This window comes from Spermophilus citellus, assembly GCF_964194105.1.
Source record: "Spermophilus citellus genome assembly, chromosome: 14".
NCBI classification, from domain to species: domain Eukaryota; kingdom Metazoa; phylum Chordata; class Mammalia; order Rodentia; family Sciuridae; genus Spermophilus; species Spermophilus citellus.
This window is the reverse complement of record NC_138194.1, coordinates 55,854,487-55,866,107: the sequence shown is the minus strand read 5'-3', so window position 1 is coordinate 55,866,107 and position 11,621 is coordinate 55,854,487. Positions and strand designations below refer to the sequence as shown.

Here is an 11,621-nt window from a genome sequence, read left to right as displayed (position 1 = left end):
TGAATGTGCCCCAAGTATTGCAATTTGTTACCTGGACCCTCAGAGCAACTTTACCTTGACTGTTGATCTCGCCAAATCCATCTCGAAGACCATTTCTTCGGTTTCTACCTGTCCTATTTCTTCATTTTTTGAAGAAGAGGAGGGAGAAGGAGAAGGAGAAGGAGAAGGAGAAGGAGGAGGAGGAGGAGGAGGAGGAGGAGGAGGAGGAGGAGGAGGAGGAGGAGGAGGAGGAGAAGAAGAAGAAGAAGAAGAAGAAGAAGAAGAAGAAGAAGAAGTTGTTTTAAATCTTCACCTTCTATTCTCTTTCTTTTCCCTCACCCCCAAGAGGTGATTGTGATGACCTGAATTTGGTGGCTACTTTTTTCAAGTACACTGTTTATGTTGTCACTACATAGTATGGAACCGTAAGTTATTTGTTAATTTTAATGCACATTTTAAACTTTATATAATTGGTGTTATACCTTATTCATTATTCTACAATTTGGCTTTTTGATTAATTATATTTTTGAGATTTATCTATATTGATGCATATAGTTCTTACTCCATGATATAACACTGCCACATGTATTTGTCCACTCTTCTACTGTTTGACATATAATTTGTTTTTAGTTTTCTGCTATTAACTACTACAAACAAGTTTTAACATAACTTGAAGCAATCGTAAGTATGGAAAGCTTAAACGAGATTGTTCTTCAGAGATCAGACTTAGGAGCCGTTGTCACTAAAAGTCACACTTCTTCGGAGGGATACAGTTTGGGTAAAGAGAATCAAGATGAAGAGTTGCTTTCCTGGAATATCCCTTCCTTTCCTCTTCTTTCTAATTCTAACACAACTTTTCCTTTTTCTCACATATCACCAGGATCCTCACATTTCACTTGTCCAGAGCCATCCAATCTCTTACATTGGCTTTTGGAATTAGTCAAGCTCTGGGTTAAAATACCACCTCCACCTCTGTTAAAGCTTGAACAAAGTTCTAGAAGCCATCTAAGTTTCATTTTTCTCATAGAGTGATATTAATCACTTTAGTGTGAGGAATAAGAAATGATATCTGAGGCCTTCCATGGCAGGCTGGACTCTTGCTGTAGAGAGGTGGGCTATATCCCCTCTTCATGAATGGGGTGATCTTTGACTTAAGGCCTCTCCTGTGATCTCTTTAGTATAATAACCAGCTTTCTGAATGGAGGCACAGGCCTCCAATAGAGTATTCCAAGAAAAGGAAACTAGTTTCTCCGATGTCCCTGATGCGCCTGGAAACTGGCATAGGGTCTCTTCCACCGTTAGTCAAAGCAGCAATAGATGATTGGAATAGCCTCCTCACCGGCCTCTTCAGTCATGGATCTTGCCCCTTTAAATTTGTTAATAATTTACCATTGGGTTTAATATAAAATAACCGTACACATGTCAGGTGCTCCTATCCACTTCCCTAAGCTCATCTTATTGGGAAAATCAGGCAAGCAGCAGCAAAGGGCACTTGAAGAGTGGGAGAAACCAAACTTTATTTTACACTGGCGGGCCCAGAGGAGATCAGCACTGCAGACTCTGAGAGTCCCTTAACCAGTTTTTCCCAACATCTACAGACTACCTAGTGTCATAAATTCTCTAATCTAAAATGATACATGATTGTGCACAAGGTTTCAAAAAACAATATATGATTGTGTGTGTGTTTCCAGGCAGGAAGTGTGTTTACAAAAGCTGAGTGCAATAGAGGAGTCTGATCCTCTTACAAGGTAAATCTCTAGCCTCTGGCCCCAGCCTTCAAAGGGGCGTTTCCTTCAAAGGAAATTATTAGATCCTAAGGAAAGTCCTTTGTATCCAAAATGTAAGAGTGCATGTTGCTAATTGGTTTCCTTGAAAACCAGCTGTCTGGAAAGGGGAGGGGAGGGAAGGAGAACTCTCCCTTTCCCAGGCACTAATTTTCACAGTGTCCTTAGTTTATTTTGTATCCAGGCCTGGGTGAGTTACCCATTACGTTCTCAGAGCACCTTTTCATGAAGAGAGGACATAGCCCACCTCTCTACAGTGCCTTAGCTCTGTTTCAGTTCCTTCACATGCAACAAACCCCTTAAAAACTCAGCAGCTTAAACTATTTTTAAAAAGTCACATGACCAAACATAGGGGAGAACAAGGTAAGGGTGTGAATGGTAGGGGGCCCAGATTCAGTGGAAGCCATTCAAGTGGCAAGACTGAAACACCTAATTCTATTTAAGGCTCCAAGCTCTTGCCTACCTAAGGGCCTTTGCAAAATCTCTTCCCTTTATTCATTCAACCAATGCTTAGGTATCCACAGATACTGGATAAAATGTTCATGACTCTCATGAATCTTTCTTCCTAGAGGAGGAAAGCACATAATAAACAAGTGAAAAAATAAACAAGATAATCTTAAATGATTTTTAAAAAGCTCTGAAGAAATAAACTGGGGTAGCAGGTAGAGAGTAACTTGCAAAAATGGAGATGTTAATTGAGATCAGGAAGCTGTTCTGAGAGGTGGTGCTATGTCTGAACCTGAGTAAAGAGGAGAACCAGATCAGTGGCTCTACAGAGATGGAGTGTTATAGGCAGAAGAAACAGCTCCGGCCTCTACAGTCATGGATCTTGCCCCATAGTTACAATGTAACTGCCAGGTTGCCAGGGGGCCCTTACTACCACCCACCTAGTTAACTCCTTTAGAGAATGTGCCAGAACTTGTAGGCGGCTACTGTTATTTTCTTGTTCATTGTGAGTCCACAATAAACTATAGTACCCATGAACATAGGGCCATGTCTATGTATTTCTTGAATATTTTCATATAACTTTGCTTAGTCAACATTCAAAAAGAATTGTTACATGAAGAAATAAATAAATTCACAGTCACTCTCACAGGCTAAAAATAGAACTACAAGATGATGAGTAGGGTAGAGACAGGCCACCTGGGTCTGGATTTCTCTCCCCAGGTTAAGGTTGGGGTCAACCCACTGTGCAGTTTCTTGGTACCCTTTTGGGAGATTCACTTGAGTGGATATTTGGAACTTCCCTGACTCTGAGCTTCAGTCAGTGCTGCCCTGCCAAGCTCAACAGGTTTTAATAAAATTAAGTGCCAGAGAGAAAGCTTTGGGGGATTCATCCTTTTTTTCTGTAAGAAGTTTGTTGGGATTTTTATACTAAATCCCTAAACTTTTCTCCTGCTCCCTTCAAATTTGAAACAATAAAAAATAGAGCTTGTATTCTGTTTCATTAGAAAAACCACCTCTCATGAACAATAATAGCAGCTGACCTTTGTATCCTCCAAAGTAGGAGTCTTTCCCTCAGTGTTCAGAGGAAAACATGGAGGCTTATAGAATTGAATAATTTCCACAGTATATTTGAGGAGTAAATGGAGATCAGGTGTTCAGATCCCCTGTGTCCATATGGTCTTCCTGCAATCCACATTGCCTTTGTGTTGACCTGCTCAGCACAGGGGCTGAAAATGCAAATTCACAATTTCTTATCTCCAGTCCTAAAATCCCAATATCTAAAAACCAAAAGTTTCCCTGCAAAAACCTGACCTGGCTTAACTTGAACTCATCTGTGGGCAAAACCTACTTTAAGCAGACATGAATCTACTTAGACTTTTTATTCTACTTAGCATAAATACTCACACATTTTACTACAGAAATAATAATATGCTCCCTCAGGTCTTATGAAGGAAATTACTGATGTAGTTTAGACTTTGCATTGTATTATTTTCAAAAAATCTGAAAAATTCTGAATTCTGAAATATGTGTCCCTAGGATTTCACATAAGCACCTTGGAATTTGTAACAAGTAATATTTGTGAATGGCTTTATAATTCACCAAGCTTTTTAAGAGTTGAAGAATTGTATTTTATTTTCTTCTAACACACAGAGGACTTTGGCAGATTTTTATGTGCCTTATTTCCTTTCCTTTCTTTAAAGCAATTTTGTTTCCTGATGTTTGGCTACTAACCACACTTAATTCCAATGGAACTTTTGAATTATTATTCCTGTAGAGAGATATTTAATTTTCAAATGAAATGAAATGAGGGAAAGCATCTTAAGAAACACTGATATTTTAAATTAACTTTAAATTAATGAATGTATTTATTTATTTATTTCGGTGCTGGGGATTTAACCCAGTCGTGCTTAACCAATGAGCCACATCTCCAGTCCTTTTTATTTTTTATTTTCAGACGGGGTCTTGCTAAGTTGCTGAGGGCCTCAATAAGTTGCTGAGCCTGACTTTGAACTTGCAATCCTCCTGCCTCAGCCTCCTGAGCCTGAGGTATATTGTTATATTTTGTTGCATGTACAAGTATGTACATGCAACAGGATATAACAATATACCTTGATCAATTTCATTCCCTAGTACCTTATCTTTTCCTCCCCGCTTTCCTCCTCCAATTCCCTTTCCTCTGTTCTGTGGGTGGTTCTCAAACTTTCAATAAGAGGAAAGGGTATTCTAAACTCTTTTGTACCTTTGAACTTAGAACCACAGGAACATAGTGCCTATTAAAAAGAATTGAAGTTGTACGTTAAAACATCTATGGATGATTTTTTTACAATGTATTGGAACCTCAAGATGCAAATGCTATGCAAGTCAGCTGAGCCAGAGTACATAGCTTTATGATAGTTTTAGTGTGACACACAATTAATGACCCATATTCTTCTTCTCCCATTTAGGCCAGATGTTTTTCCTCACATTTTCCACCACTGGCATGCACACAATGCCTTTTGTACCTGGCTCAAGCTAGAATGTACTCTTTCCCTAAGGCTTGGATCCCTGGACAGTATTCTCCAGACCTAAACTCAGCCAATGCTCCAAACTGTTACCTGAGCCTGAATTCAACTAATGGTCTTTGAACAGCAGAGGATAAGAGGGTCCTAGACTAGAAGCCAGGCTGAACTGGCAGGCAGAGGAAGCATGAGTCCTGAGGCAGCAGTCAGTGGCTGTGACATAGGCCAACCATACGTCAAAGGCAAAGTCAGAGTCCAGATTGGAGGACTAGAGCCTGTCCAGAAAGCTGAGTCGTTCCCGATGACAAATGACAGAACAGAGACCAGGCATAAAAGTGTAGGTCTGATATTCAAACTAAACTAAATTCAGCTACCAGAAAAGACAGGTTCACATGTCTATTCTAAGATGTAACTAGAATTTATGTCCCCAGCACTGGTTTTAAGCTCTTTACCTGCTGAGGACATATAAAAAGTGAAAGGAAAGTGACCACAACACTCGGAGTGACCAAAAGATCTTTATTGCAGCAGTGCAACAAAGAGAAAAGAAGGAAGGAAAGAGAGAGAGAGAAGAGAAGAGATGAACAGGGAGAGAGCAAGAGCAAGAGAGAGACAGAGAGCGCGCGCAAGAAAGATAAAGAGAGCAAGAGAGAGAGAGAGAGAGAGAGAGAGAGCAAGAGAGAAAGAGCAAGAGAGAGAGGGGCCTGGCAGGAGGGAGTTTTTATAGCCCAAATCTAATGGGGCCTCTGGGTCTGCAAGCTGCCTTGTTGGCCCAAGGGGGGTTGAGTGCTCAGCCTTGAGCGGGACTTGACACAAACAGGTGATAAAGGACCAGATAGAGGGGGGTTTGAGTGTGTGGGCTATCTTGCAGCCAACATCTGTTCAGCCTGCCCTGCAGACAACACAGTTCAGCCTGCTGTGCACCCAACATTCCTCCCTTTTTGTTTTTCTAAGTGACATGGGGGATGGCGTAAAGTCCTCTGGCTACTTCGTGCTTAATGGTGGGCGGCGTTAGACCTAGAAGGGGAAGCGGAGGAATGTTCGGGGGACAGGTCTGAGAACACCAGGGCAGCCAGAAATAACACTCAGTGGCTACAGACAACTACTGTGGTAGGGGTAAAGTCCATAAAAGTTTCTTGAAGCCACAAGTCCTCGATGGCATCAAACCAGTCCTGGATGGAGGAGATTCTTGGTATCAGCCAGTGGTCCTGTAGCAGGGACTCTAGGAAGTATTGGAGGTGGCTTGGTTGAATCCAGTAATGTTAAGGGTGACAGACCGATTGCAGCCAGTGGAAGGGCAATCGCCTTGACACATAAACTGGGAGTGGGTGGTGTCATCCTGGTGTCATGTCGCTTGGATGTAGAAGCAGTATCTGTGGTTTGAGATAAAAACTTGAGAGAGAATAATGATTAGTAAAAGAAGAAGAGGGTTGGCGAGAAATTTTGAGTTTGGTGGGTGTGGTAGAAGTCCAGGACTGAACATTTGGAACAAGTGCCTTTTTAAGGAGGGAGAAAAGGTACCAGGGGAAGTTTAGGTTTGAGGCTTTCTTGTGGGGATACTGTAGAGCAGACAGAATAAGCAGAGTGGACGTGCTGGAGAGTAGTTCTCATTCCTAGGAAGTGAAAGAGGGGTTGTGAAAACTGGAAAAAGGGGTTAGAAAGGGTTTTAGAAGGGCACAGAGTCTCTGGAGCCAGAGGAGTTGGTCATGAGTCGCAGGTCTCCATCTTGGGCATCCGGGCTGGTAGTCTTAAAGAAGTAGTTGATTGACCAGCTTGTTGGTGAATTTGTGTATCTGATCTTGCAGGAACTTCTGTAGACAATTTAATAGACATGGTCCTATTAGGAGAAACATAGAGAGGACTAATAGGGGTCCTGTGAGGGGGAGGAGCCAAGGCCATACTTGACTGAACATTCCCCATGGAGACTGTTGGCCTAGTTGCTGTCTCCTCTTTTCTAACTGTTCTTGTCTTTCATTACTCCCAGGAATGACTGTGTTTTGGCTTAACTGGTTTTGGTAGGTGTTTAAGATCAAGCTGGTCAAAACTGACTTTGTTTCTATCTATTGTTAAGAGTCAGCCGAGTTCCCATAGGGGAACTTGAGAGCAGCTTCTCAGTTCTACTAGTGCCATTTGCGCTAGGATGGGTTCAGGTCTTGCTTGACCATGTAGCTTCCCTTGGAAGCATCAGGGATGTCTCCTGTCTCCAATGACCCTCCTATTCACAGCAAGTGCACTCATTGGCTTTCCATTCTCCAGTGGTCTCAATATCTCCCTGATCAGGAGGTTATGTGGCCCAGAGTTGCAAAGCTCTTTAGAGAAGTTCCCTGTTCCCTGGATTCAGACTGACTCAGAGGGCCAGAGCCAAATATTGGTTTTTTTGGCCATTTTAGTTTAACTTTAAGTCTTGATCATAAACATCCAGCAAAGTCAGTTTCACCCTAAATTAAGAGTATTGGGCTTTAGCTGAAGTCTGGCCTACTTTGGAGTCATTCTGACATGTAGTAAGATGGGAGGCATAGCCTTATCTCAGGTAAGTCAGGGCTCTTTATAAATCTTAGGTAAAGTGTTCTAGTATTGAAACTGATCTTTTTTTTAAAATATCATTTTATAAAGTTTATATATGCTGTTGCTTGATGTCACATTAATACTAGGTAATACAGTATATTACATTTAAATTGTTCCCAGTGTATAGAACTTTATATTAATCTTATTGATAACAGGTCCAGTTATAAAACATTAAATGATATAAATAAATCTCCAATAAGTTATTTTTATAAGCCTAAAATAACCATGCAACCTTTTGGAGAACACCAGCTTGATATAGTTTTTTAAAGCTTCTATCTTAATGACTTATATACCTGGAAAATATGAACACATTTAATATACAGAGAAGAGTAATAGTACCACAATTATTATTGATGTTTTTATATTAATCAAGTTTAGCTTTTAAAGAAATAACATATTACAATATTGCAAAATAACAGTTGTTGTTTAACCATAGTTGTATATACAGACCTTCTTTAGTACTTACTTAAACCTATATAGCCAGCATACACAGACCTTCTTCATCACTTGCTTAAACCCTCTTATTTACTTAATAGACTCTCTTATCCAGAAACACATTTTCCTTCTATTAAATCCATACTTAGAACCTTCTAATTTCTCTTTCCTATCTGTTAACTCCTTTTTTATTCACACTTTGAAACAATCCTTGTAAATTTCTGAATTTAGGCAAATTATTCCATTTTAACAAGAGATATTTTGTTATTTGCAACACACAATTAATCACATCTGTTGACCATTTCATGAAAACATGAACAATGTTTAGGTATATAGAATTGTAAGGACAGACAAGGCAAGGCACCTAAGATAGCACCGAAGATAGGGAAACAGTCTTATTTGGTTGCAGCCAGATTCAGAGCGCACTGCTTCTGTTGTAATCAATTAATCCCCTGAACCCCAAGTTTAGGTTGTTTCAGAATTTTGTACCCAACATGTAAGGGAAGGGGCTCAGAAGTTCACAGTCTGCAGAAGTTCACAAAAAGCAGTTTTTTTTTTCCCCCTCTGTTCTGGGCAAGTTAACCCTTCAAGGACACTTGGGAGGGGGAGAGATTTTTCTTCCCTTTCTCTCCTCTTCCCTCCACCCTCCCCACCCCTGCTAGCTGTTATCATGGAGCCCAGTTGGGCTTCCTTATCTTAGACATGTAGCCTTCTCTGTGAAGCCCCAGCTCAAGGCCAGAGGCCTTGTTCACATATTTTGTGGAAAAACTAGTAAGGAGGTGTCTAGCTTTTTGAGTGCTGATTTTTCCAGTGACCAAGTAAAACAGGGCAACATGAAAATAGGAAGTTTATCTACATTCAACTTTTTTTGTAGAGATTCTTTTGCTGAAAGTCCTAAAATCAGCCATGGTGAAGATTTCTGGAGAAGATCAGTTAAGCCTTTTCTGTGGGCCTGGGTAGGGAGGGGGAAGACGGGAAGGCAGGGCTGAGAGCAGCTGTGGATCTGAGAATGAGGAAGGAGTGATGTAAAAGAATAGGATTTTCCCTAGTAAGGAAAAGTTGAGCAGTAGAACAGGTAGAGCAGAGGGGAGGATGGGAGTGAATATCCCAAAAAGCCTGTAAGGGACAATTCTTAGTAACCTGTTTTCAGTGATGACAAAGCAACTTTAAAGGCCATTTTCACCAGATCTCTGATAGGGGTCCAAGGGCTCTCTTCAGCTTGTTTGAGCTTTGGGTTAGCTGGTAAGAGGACCTGGTGGGACCTGGTGTGGGCGCTGACAGAAGAAGAGAGGAGTGAGTGGGTGAAGGGATTCCTTCAGTACCTGCTACCTCAGAAAAGAGGCAATGGTTTGAGGAAAGGCGGTTGTTTAGTTTTTGATCTAGTGAGTGGAGAGGAGAAGTCAGGTTGTTCAGGTGGGGGAGACAGTGGAGGGGCTGGGGCAGAAGGTTGAGGGTGAGGACCTATTTGAGCCGGGCCATAGGGTGGAAATTCATCAGTAGGGTCAAAAGTAGTGGATGAGTCTGGAGGAGGAGAAGATTGGGGATCAGTGGTTGTGGGTGTTGGTTTGCAAGCTAGAAAAATTTGCAGAGGTCTGCAAGAGGTGCAGAGAGCACAAGCAAGAAGAAAGCTTTGATGTAGCAGCGTTTTACCCATTTTTTCGAATGCTCACAGTAATTGTAGAAATCCCTTAGAATGGAGGGATCCAGGGACCCAAAAGGGGGGCCATCTGCTTTGGTTGTCTAAGGGATAAGTGGGCCAGGCCTGGGTGCTATATTTGATCAATTTTGGGGGTTTGATGTCTGGTGTCAAGGAGAGAGTTTTGAGGTTATCCAAGAGGCATTGTAGGGGAGAATCGACTGGCAGAGAGGACACATTACCCATGTCGCAAAATAGTATAAGGAGGAGGGAAGGGGACGCAAACTTGGTATAGAGGAGAAGGAAGGAGACGCAACCATAGTATAAGAGAGAAGGAGGAAACTGATTTATTGGCAAAAGGGGCGTCCCCGCTAGAGCCAAAAATCAGGAGTGCCTTAGTGGCAGGTTCGAGCTGCAGAGATTGGTCGTCACCGAATCCTGACAGTCGAAGCTCTCGTCCTGGATGGAGCCGGAGCCGTGGGAGACCTTGGCCAAGGCTTTTCTTTTCGGGACCCCTCCTGGAGAGGCCGGAGACTCGCAGGGCCACAGGGCGGGAAAGAGGGGAAAGAGAGAGACAGGGGAAGAGGGAGGAGGGGGAGGGTAAGTGTCTCTCTGGCGGCTGAGTCTTGAAGGTGTGAGGACTAGGATTTTAGGAGAGCCACCAAGATGGTGAAGGTCTGGGTGGGGTGTGATGTTCAGTTCTCTGTTATGTGTTCCTGGAGGTTACACAGTCCTTCGAGGGAGACCTACAAAGCCTATGCTGGGAAATTACCAGCTGGGAAGGGAAGGGAATAATTTTGAACCCAGGAGTCTATTCTGCCCTAGGAAGGAGTCCCTGAGGGCCACCGTGGCCTTGAAGGCTGTGGTGGGGTGTTTTCCTCCCCGCAGGTGGGCAAAGAGGTTTGCCAGACAATCAATGGTCAAATCCTCCTGACACCACCATTGGGTTTAGGACTCCAGGAAGAGGAAACTCACCAATCGAAGGTCGGTGGTGGATGGAGTTCTGGCAGTCGAGAAAATGGGTTCAGGCCTGGGTTCAGGCCATCCGGTGAGTGGCACTTCCGAAGGAAGAGGGACCCAAAAGTGGGTTTTAACCCTCTCCCGGGTTTCGGCAACAATGAAAGGAAAGTGACCACAACACTCGGAGTGACCAAAAGATCTTTATTGCAGCAGTGCAACAAAGAGAAAAGAAGGAAGGAAAGAGAGAGAGAGAAGAGAAGAGATGAACAGGGAGAGAGCAAGAGCAAGAGAGAGACAGAGAGCGCGCGCAAGAAAGATAAAGAGAGAAAGAGAGAGAGAGAGAGAGAGAGAGAGAGAGAGAGAGAGAGAGAGAGAGGCCTGGCAGGAGGGAGTTTTGGGTTTTTTTTTTTTAAGAGAGAGTGAGAGAGGAGAGAGAGAGAGAGAGAGAGAGAGAGAGAGAGAATTTTTTTAATATTTATTTTTAGTTCTTGGCGGACACAACATCTTTGTTGGTATGTGGTGCTGAGGATCGAACCCGGGCCCCACGCATGCGAGGCGAGCGTGCTACCGCTTGAGCCACATCCCCAGCCCAGGAGGGAGTTTTTATAGCCCAAATCTAATGGGGCCTCTGGGTCTGCAAGCTGCCTTGTTGGCCCAAGGGGGGTTGAGTGCTCAGCCTTGAGCGGGACTTGACACAAACAGGTGATAAAGGACCAGATAGAGGGGGGTTTGAGTGTGTGGGCTATCTTGCAGTCAACATCTGTTCAGCCTGCCCTGCAGACAACACAGTTCAGCCTGCTCTGCACCCAACAAAAAGAAGGAGCAGGATTCTGCAAGTGCCACTTGTAACATGGATTAGAGCCAAATGTGGTTTTCTCCCTTGCCACTTTCAGTGACATCCATTCCAAATCTTATTCTCTTTGAAGTCATGGGTCTTTGAGTTCCAAACTCTCCATCCATCCCTTAGAGATGGGTTGACTGGTTTGGATGCAACCCTGATGTTTAAGGAGACAGGCTGGTGACATCAGTGACACTGCATGAGTAACTGTGTTGCAAAAATCAATCTACAGGGCTGGGGATGTGGCTCAAGCGGTAGCGCGCTCGCCTGGCATGCGTGCGGCCCGGGTTCGATCCTCAGCACCACATACAAACAAAGATGTTGTGTCCGCCGAGAACTAAGAAAAAATAAATAAATATTTAAAAAAAAAAACAAAATCAATCTACAGCTTATTTCAGCAACCAGAGTTATGGTGCCTGAGGCAAAGCCCAACTGCTATGGTACCATTTGTTTTGTTGCTTGTTCGTATTATGATGAAGGGA

At 43.0% G+C, this 11,621-nt stretch overlaps 1 protein-coding gene across 1 annotated transcript in view; it reads left to right on the top strand.

Annotated features, from left to right (window-relative positions):
• The first annotated feature begins 257 nt into the window (after positions 1 to 257).
• Positions 258 to 11,621, top strand: part of CA1 (carbonic anhydrase 1) — a 29,873-nt gene continuing 18,509 nt past the window's right edge. Inside the window, exon 1 of the mRNA XM_081266405.1 lies at positions 258 to 404. The gene's annotated coding sequence lies outside the window, so the exon portion shown is untranslated. The remainder of the gene's footprint in view (positions 405 to 11,621) is intronic.